General features: G+C 39.5%; 1 pseudogene; it reads left to right on the top strand.

Moving 5' to 3' along the window:
- The first annotated feature begins 5241 nt into the window (after positions 1 to 5241).
- Positions 5242 to 5899, top strand: LOC122733036 (annotated as a pseudogene).
- Positions 5900 to 9543: the final 3644 nt, after the last annotated feature.

Raw genomic sequence — 9543 nt, 5'->3', positions numbered from 1 at the left:
GGTTAAATTTAAAAGCCAGTTGTGCTGATCACTATTTTATTCTTGCCTCAAGGAATACTACTATCCTTAAGGGATGATCCTTCAAGGTTGTCAAGGTTTGCTAACCTTCAGCTGGACTCAAGGTTTTTTTTCTTTTTCCCAGGAAGGAAGGATTGGGTGGTTGCTAGGCTCTTTTTCCCAACTTTCAACTAATTATAATATCCCCTATATCTCAGCTATATAACCAATGATATTTTCCTCAAGCCCATTTATGTCACTGACTCTATAGTCAATTGTATTTTTTTCTCATCTATCCTGTACTGTTCTTTGTCCTAACCTTATAAAATTTAACTTTCTTTATCTTAGGGTCTTTGATTAAATTGTAGCATCCTTTGATCCATTTTATTGGCAGGCAGTTTCCTTGTTAAAAAAAAAGTTATTTTCCTCAGAGAGAATGTTCCCCAGTTTAGATTATTTTTGAATTTCACTCATGACAACAGAATAAATTTGACAAAATCCAAAGGATCTTATAGAGGTTTTGGGTTTTTTTTTTTGACATGATTTGGTGACTAATTTAATATAGTGAATTAGAGAGTCAGAAAAGTTGACAATGATACTGATGTTGTGAACCTGATACATTTAAAAGATAGTGGTAAAGACAGAAATTGGGGGATAAAGATGAGGACTGGGGCAGGAACTAGGCATAGACAAACATCTTATTCTTTATAAAAAATAAGTTCATAATGGGTACATGATTTAGACATAATAGGTGAAAGCATAGTCAAATTAGGAGAGAAAGGAATAGTTTACCCCTCAGATCTATGGAGAATGGAAGAATTTATGAATAAACAATAGACAGAATATTATGAAATGCAAAATAGATAATTTTGATTACATTAAATTAAAAAGTTTTGCACAAATAAAACCAATGCCACCAAAATTAGAAGAAAAGCTAGGAAACGATTTTTACAGACAGTTTTTCTGTTAAAGACCTCATTTCTCAAATATATAGAGAATTAAATCTACTTTATAGGAATACAAGTCATTCTCCAATTGAGAAATGGTCAAAGAATATGAACAGGCAGTTTTCAGATGAAGAAATTAAAGCTATGTATAGTCATAAAAATGTTCTAAATCAGTATTGATCAGAGAAATGCAAATTAAAACTACTTTGAGATACAACCTCATACCTATCAGATTAGCTAATACATCAAAAAAAGAGAAAACCATAAATGATCGATAAGATATGGGAAAATTGGGACAATGATGCACTGTTGGTGGTGGTGTAAATGATCCAACAATTCTGGAGAACAATTTGGAACTATGGCCAAAGGGCTATAAAACTGTGCATACCCTTTGTCCCAGAAATACCACTTTTAGGTCCATATCCCAAAGAGATCATACAATAGGGAAAAGGACCCACATATACAAAAAAATATATTTATAGAAGTTCTTTTTTGTCGTGGCAAAAAAACCAGAAATTTAGGAGATGTCCATCAATTGAGGAATGGCTGCACATGTTGTAGCATATGAATGCAATGGAATAGTATTGTGCCATAAGGAATTATGAGCAGGCAGATTTTGCAAAAATCCAGAAATACTTACATGAACTGATTCTGAGTGAAGTGAACAGAACCAAGAAAACATTGTAACAGCAACACCGTGTGATGATCAACTATGCTAGACTGAGCTCTTCTCAAAAATACAATGACACAAGAAAATTCCAGAAAACTCATGATGGAAAATGCTCCCCACATCCAGAAAAACAAACAAACAAAAAAAACAACAACAAAAAAACCACCCTGGTTTTTTTTTTGTTTTGTTGTTGTTGTTCTTTTGGTAAGGCAATTGGGGTTAAGTGACTTTCCCAGTGTCACACAGCTAGTAAGTGTTAAGTTTCTGGGGCCGGATTTGAACTCAGGTACTCCTGAATCAAGGGCCAGTGCTTTATCCAATGTGCTACCTAGCTGCCCCTACCCTATGTTTTCTGAATGCTGTTCAAAGCATGCTATTTTCACTTTTTTAGTTGATGTTGCTGTTGTTTTCTTTCTTGTAGTTTTCCCCTTTTGGTCTGATTCTTCTTTTACAACATAAATATGTTCAAGATGATTTTACATATATAATCTATATCTGAATCCTTGCTATCTTGGAGAGAGGGCAGGAAGGGGAGGGAGAGAGAAAAAAAGTGTAACTCAAAATCTACAAAAAGCAATGCTGAAAACATATCATTGCATGTAAATGGGAAAAAAAAATTATCATTGAGAAAAAAAAGAATGGGTTTCTGGGAGAAAATAATGAGTACCATTTTAAAGACAGGTTGAGTTTGAAATGACTAGAAGCCTTTTAGGTGAGGATGCCCAGGAAGGAAATATTTGATGAAAAACTTGAGCTCAAGAGACAGCTGAGATGCACAGATTTTAAAGTGATAAAATTCTACTCTTTTTGACATGGAGATTTAATTTTGTCATATCATAAAATCAAAGAACTTGAGAGAGAAGGAATCTCAGTAGCCATCTAAGCCAACCCATTTATGAAAGGAAACCACTCATGAAAGGAAATTACTCACGAAAAGACTCAACAAGTGGTTTCCTGTCTCTACTTGAAGACTCCAAAGGGAGAAGTGGAAAAGAGGTGAACTACCTTTCCCCACAGCTAATCTTATTTCTGGACAGTTCCAATTGTTAGGAACTCTTTGTTCATATCAGTCTGAAATTTGCTTTTTGGTGACTTCTACCCTCCAGAGTCATACAGAACAAGTATAATTCCTCTTTCATGTGACAGCCCTTCAAATATTTGAGGATATCTAGTCCCACTTGCGTTTTCTCTCCTCCGGGCTAAACATACGCCTCTCCTTTGACCTAACAGGAGCTGCAGGTGTATGCATTAGAGCTAACATTCAAAGACTCTGGTAGACATACAATTACACAAAGGGAGCAGTTGCATTTTTAAAACTCAAGAGAGAATAATTTTCAGAACTGCCTTCAGGTACCCAATTATTCTTTTTCTCGATTCTGTTTTATTCTTTCTCTCGATTCTGTTATATTCTTTCTCTTCCAATCCTATAGTTGGGTTTCTCAAGGTCCAGCTCTTGGGAGTGTGAATGTGTCTGATGAGTAAATGAATAAAAGATAATCTCAGAGTATTCAGGACTAGGGAAGCTAGGGGGTGCAGTGGATAGGCCTTTCTTCCTTAGAACAAATCTGGCCTCATGTTGTGTAAACCTGGGCTAGTCACTCAACCCTATTTGGCTCAGTTTCTTCATCTGTAAAATGAGCTGAACAAGGAAATAGCAAAACACTCTAGCATCTTTGCCAAGAAAACCCCAAATAGGGTCAGAGAGTCCAACAGGATTGAAACAATTGAACAACAACAAAAAGGATGGAGGAGGGTTGGGCATTGTAGGGCCATAGAAAGATGCCCTTTCTACCAGAATGCATCAGCTCTAAGTACCTCTAAATAGGCTGCAGGCTGTAACCTTTGTCCCTACAAAGGTTCTAAACTAGGCCTTGTCCTTTGGTTCTGAAATTCATGTGGAGATAGAAGATGTGATGTGGTATGTGAAGAACAAGAAGGCTACTTTGACTAGATCATTAATGTCTGTTTGCATCTGGACATTCTCAACCTGGTGGTGAGAGTTTATAGGTCAGCAAATCTGTGGTGAAGAATGCACACTGCTACTAGAAGAAGAATAACAGAGATATTCACAGCAAGACACAAACACCTGCCTGTTTTGATGGCAACAGTGATAAGCACGTGTAGGGATGTCTAAGGAGCAATTTGCAATATGTGTTCTGCTTTCTGCTCCCTGTGCTTTCCAGATGAAAAGTAACTTGTCCAGTCAAACTGTCAGGTAATTAACGGTTGGAATGAGGCCACCTTACTTTCTCCTGTCAAAGACTTGGTAGGTCCGTCTTCAGGAGCCACATGTGGCGAGTGTGTGCTTGCATAACAAGCATCCCTTGGTTTGTCCTAATTTGCTGCTTCCCTATGTGTGTGGTGACAATCACATTCCTTTCAGAGCTTCTTTTGCCCCAGCTACAGGCCCAGGGGATGAAGTAGAACCAGGTTTCTCTGCACATGCAATGATTAGGCCTAATTAAAAGTTAGAATCAGACTTTCTGGAAAAGGTGCAATTTCCCATGATCAACAGAGGGTGTTACTCTTGACCCTAATAATTCAGGGCCTAAATAGTCTGACTATATAGTCTAAATAGGACAAAATAATCTGACAGCTAGAGTGCAGCTTCCTACTTTTTAGGTAAGTATCAGGAGAGACAACACAGTATTGCTATTAGAGAGATGACCTTATTCTCAGGAAGACCTGAATTCAAGCCCTACGTCTCATTAATAATGACTGTGTAACCCTGGGCAAGTCACTTTGTACCTGGACTCTGTCCCTAACACCCTGGACTCTGACACGTGAGATTTTTCCCAATCTTTGTCATACTGAGAAGTACAATCACTTCTGGGCCATTTATAGACATTCCTATCTGGGCTGAGCCATACCCCCCTCTCTACACTTTCTAGCTCCCCTTTCTTCATTGACTTCCCTTATCCTCCCTTACAATATAAGCATCTGAAGGTCAAGGACGGAATGTGTTGCTTGCTTATATTTGTATTCATCTTGCGTAGCATAGTGCCTAGGACATGGGAAATATTTCATAACTGCCTTTTCATCATTTATCACCCTGGTTCTGTGGCCCAGGCACACGACTCTAAATTGTAGAAAAGGTATTGATGTTCATTGTTTGAATCCTTCCTCACAGGGAATTAATTACCTATCCCACTGAAATCTCTCTACTTCTGAAATCTCTCTACCTCTGAAATCTCTCTACTTCTGAAATCACAGATCTTGTCCTAATATCAGATATTAGATATAAAGCTGACTAATGACACCTAACGTTTTCCTCACCCAAGTTAGTTCCAACCTTTATTGAGAGACAGCTTGTTGTAATGGTGTGAAATACCTGACAACAGAAACACCTGAGATCAATACTGAGAACCTCAGATATTTATCAGCTCTGTGAGCCTGAGCAAATCCCTTGACCCATCTGAGCCTCAGTTCTCCTTGTCCAGAAAATGAGGATAATAATAGTTCAAATTTAAGATTTAGTAAGAAAGACATCATAACACAATGTATAAGGATCTGACCTAGGAGTTAAGACCTGCCTCTGGACTTCCCTCCTTCCCGTCCCTTCTGGTTCCTGTTGCGGCTCCAGACCGGGCCTCGGCGTCAGCTTCTGCTTGTGATAAGGAGGAGGACATGGCATTGTTTGAGCAGATGAGTGCCAACATGGCCAAGCTGCTCAAGGGCATCGACAAGTACAATCCTGAGAACCTAACCACCCTGTAGCGCTCTGTGGACACCCAGGCCAAGGAAAATGCCTATGACCTAGAAGCCAACCGGGACGTGCTAAAGCTATACCAGTTTAAACCAACCTTCTTCCAGACCACAGTGACAGCCCAGATTCTGCTGAAGGCCCTCACTAACCTCCCCCACACGGACTTCACCCTTTGCAAGTGCATGATGGACCAGGCTCATCAAAAAGAACAGCCCATGAAGCAGATCCTGTACTTGGGGGACTTGCTGGAGACTTGTCACTTCCAAGCTTTCTGGCATGCCCTGGATGAGAACATGGATCTCCTTCTCCTCAATGGCATCACAGGCTTTGAAGACTGTCCGAAAATTTATCTGCCATTTTGTGGGCATCACGTATCAACGTATTGATTGCTGGCTGCTGGCTGAGATGCGGGGACATCTTTCAGAGAGCCAGATGAAAGTATGGATGAGCAAATATGGCTGGAGTTCCAATGAGGCGGGACAGGTCCGCATCTAAAGGAAGCAGGAGAGCATCAAGCCCAAGAACATCATGGAAAAGATCAACTTTGAGAGTGTTTCCAGCATCATGGGATCCTCCTAGTAACTCCTGCCTAATGTGTCCTTTTTTCTGTGCCTCATTTTCCGTTATATACTCCCAGCTTCTTAAATAAAAGCCCTTTACTTCCTAGAAAAAAAAGGAAGACTTGCTTCTTCTGACTGAACTGCACACTTAATATCTCTGTGTCTCTAAGCAATTCTCTAGGACACCAAAATGAAGAGCAAATACTCCTGTACATTGGCAGAGGGAATTTTCTCCTGGGAAATGCCTTATGACAATGAAATTAGAAGGCCATCTTCTTCCTCTATTCCTCCCAACCCTACACCCCAGAAATAATTAAATAGAGGCTTGCAAAGGTCCCATATTTATTTTTTTATTTTTATTTATTTTTTTTCTGAGGCAATTGGGATTAAGTGACTTGCCCAGGGTCACACAGCTAGTAAGTGTCAAGTATCTGAGGCTGAATTTGAACTCAGGTCTTCCTGACTCCAGGGCAGGTGCTCTATCCACTGTACTACCTAACTGCCCCCCCCCATTTATTCTTTCACCACATCTCTGTGAGGATTAAATAAAATAACTTATGGAAAGTACTTGAAGTTTTGTATATTACATAATACCTCAAACATTTTTAAGCTCCTGCTCCTGCTTGGAGATATCCAATGACCCACGTATTTTAGAGATGCTTTAGTTTTCCAGTATGTCAAAGGATGATTTTGTCAGTAGTTGTTATATTCTTGCTCCAAACACCAGGATTTGCATGGGTCTGAGGACTGTGACCCAGGACTTGCAATGTTGGCACAGATCCCATTACAAAAGCTAGTTAGCTCCCTGATGAGCTGTGGGATGGAATGCATTCCCTGGCATTGCTTAACCCCACCCAGCTGAGCCATTGTATACAGAAAAGTGAATGAGGGTTGATCTAACCAAGTTATTAAGAGACTGCTCTCTGCAGAGTCCCTGGTGCCTCTACTTAGCCAATTGAATTCCCACGAGATTTCTAGGCAAAAGCTACCCTTCCACAGAGAGGCAGCCGGCAGCTGCAAATCTTAAAGGAAAACCCCAACATCCTCTGAAGTCTGGTAGAAGAGTTACGAGTTGAGAAACATGAATGTGTGCCTCCCACTTCCTGGAAAGAGAGAGAGCCTTGCAGGTTTGGTTTTGCCTTTTCTCCAGTGGACAAAGAGCTCTGCACCCCTCCCTGGGATGACTGGAGGCACTGCTGCTCTGAAGAAGGTGGCTTTGGCCTTCCTGAGTCTCTCAACCTTGCCTTAGATCCACCCTACAGTTTTCATTGCTCCCCCTGCTATTTTACAATGTCAGCTGGGAGAGTTGAGCTAGGTCATCTTTCTCCTGAAGGCTTCCAACAGGACTTTACCTCCCACCAAGATGTCAACTTTACTGAATGGCGTGTTGATTGTAGCCACATGGAAAGCCAGCTGTCCACATCTGTGCCCACTGGTAAGCTTTAACTGATGGGAACGTTTTGTTTCTCATCTCTCACCAGGATCTGCTGCCTTACCTGTCTGCTCCCAATTGTGGGGGAAATGCTTTGGTGCAGCCTAATTGATGGTGTAAAAGGAGATTTCAATTTTTGGTTTTGGGCTGTTTATTTTGCTTCAACTTTATAAATAACTCTCCAAAATAATAATGATGACTAGATGAGAGGATGTGTGTGTGTGTGTGTGTGTGTGTGTGTGTGTGTTATTTAGAAAGTAAAATGTCAGGAAAGCAAACTTCCCAAGGATCAGTAGTAACACAGCAGAATGTTGTTCTGGACACATTTGGTTGAGGAACTTTTATTTTTATTTTTTATTTGAGGGGGGAAGTTTGGGTGGGGTCAGGAAAAAGATTCAAGACATACAGTAATTTTTGCTAGTGTGGATTCCAGAGAAAACATCTTATTATCTTTCATTTACCTGATTCATCTCTGGGCCTCTCAGAATGAGGTGCACAAATTTAAAATAGCTTTACTGGTTTCTTGGCCTAGGGCCTAAGGTTTTCTTGTGGTTGACATTATTCCTGAAATAAATTAGGTGTTGCACCTGCAGATGAAATAAACAGACATTGAAAGTACAAATTCAGTTCATTGAACCTACAGGTGTGGGTTAGCCAAAGAGAGGAGAGGGAAAAAAAGAACAATGAAGTATTCAGAAAACAGTCAGGTCCTTGCTTTCCTTCTGCAATTTGCATGCATTTCTATATTTTAAGGCACAAAGATAGAAATAATCTCTTGTTTTTCATTGATGGAGAAATTTGTAAGTTTCATTTGCAATTACAGACCTCTCTGGTGAATGTTTATGAAATGTGTTAGAATAACTGGGATTTAGGCTTTGAGGGGAAAAAGCAGCTGAATTAAATTGATAAAGCTGCCTGTTTGCCCGAAGAAATGTTTTAATTATATTAAAAAGCTATCTCTGCTTATCAGAATGGCTTGGCTATTGTGTAAATGTCTTCACTTGGCAAAGGCATTACTGCTCTGAATGGTACCAAGGGTTGGATCATACATTAATGAAGAAGACTTGAAAAAATATTGAACCTTGTACTCAGCCCCTAGACTATTATTTCTTAAGAATTTGTCTCTGTGGGGGATGCAGGGACAACATATCCATTAATGAATGGTACATGTTTTCTTTATAAAAGTTGTATGTGTTAGATTTTGATATATATGATAACTTAATCATGTGTAATGTGTATATACTGCCTCACTCACTCCAGAAACTTAATAAGTATCTGTATATGATTTGAAGTATACATATTGTATATCAGAGGAAGAAGGACATTTGTTTTTATTCTGACCTGTACTTTCATTCATAAATGGAGCTCTGTGTGAAAATCCTACAAATTCAAATCAGCAACTCATCTATAATTGTTTGCTCTACGAGAGTTCCCTGTTGCTCTGAGAGGTTAAGTAATTTGCTCCTTGTCCAATAATTTTTCAGTAGTGTCTACTCTTTGTGACTCCATTTGGGATTTGTTGGCAGAGACACTGGAGTGGTTTCCCATTTCCTTTTCCAGTTCATTTATTTTTTTGCAGATGAGGAAACTGAGGCAAACAGGGTTAAGTGATGTATTGAGGGTCATACAGCTTGTAATTGCAACTGGATTTGATCTCAGGAAGACAGATTTTCCTGACTACTGCCCCAGAGCTCTATCCACTGTGCCACCTAGATGTACCAAACGAAGTGATTTGCTTAGGATTCCACATTTAGAATATGTCAGATATGGGACCCAAACCCAGGTGTCCTTACTCTGACTTAGCATTTATTTGCAATGTAATGCTGCCTTTACATGTTTGATTCCCCTCCAAATAATGAATGACTTGGATTTAGAATCTCTATCACAGTACTTCTGCAGTATACTTTGTACTTAAATCTATTGAGATATGAATAGAATTTCCTTTTGAGAGTATTTTTTATCTTTAGAAAATTACATTTAACTCTTTTTTTTTCAGGACAATGTGGGTTAAATGTCTTGCGCAGGGATACACAGCTAGCGTCAAGTGTCTGAGGCTAGATTTTGAATTCAGTACCTCCTGAATCCAGGGCCATTGCTTTATTCACCGTGACACCTAGCCACCCCCTACATTTAACTTTTAAAGAAAGGCAGGGAGAAAGGGAAGGGAACACATTTATTTTTCATTTACAACTATGAGCCAGACATTGTGCTATGTGCCTTTATTAATTTTA

Source organism: Dromiciops gliroides, chromosome 6 (genome assembly GCF_019393635.1).
Source record: "Dromiciops gliroides isolate mDroGli1 chromosome 6, mDroGli1.pri, whole genome shotgun sequence".
Taxonomy (NCBI): domain Eukaryota; kingdom Metazoa; phylum Chordata; class Mammalia; order Microbiotheria; family Microbiotheriidae; genus Dromiciops; species Dromiciops gliroides.
Note: the sequence above shows the minus strand (reverse complement) of the source record. Positions and strands in the feature narration are given on the sequence as shown.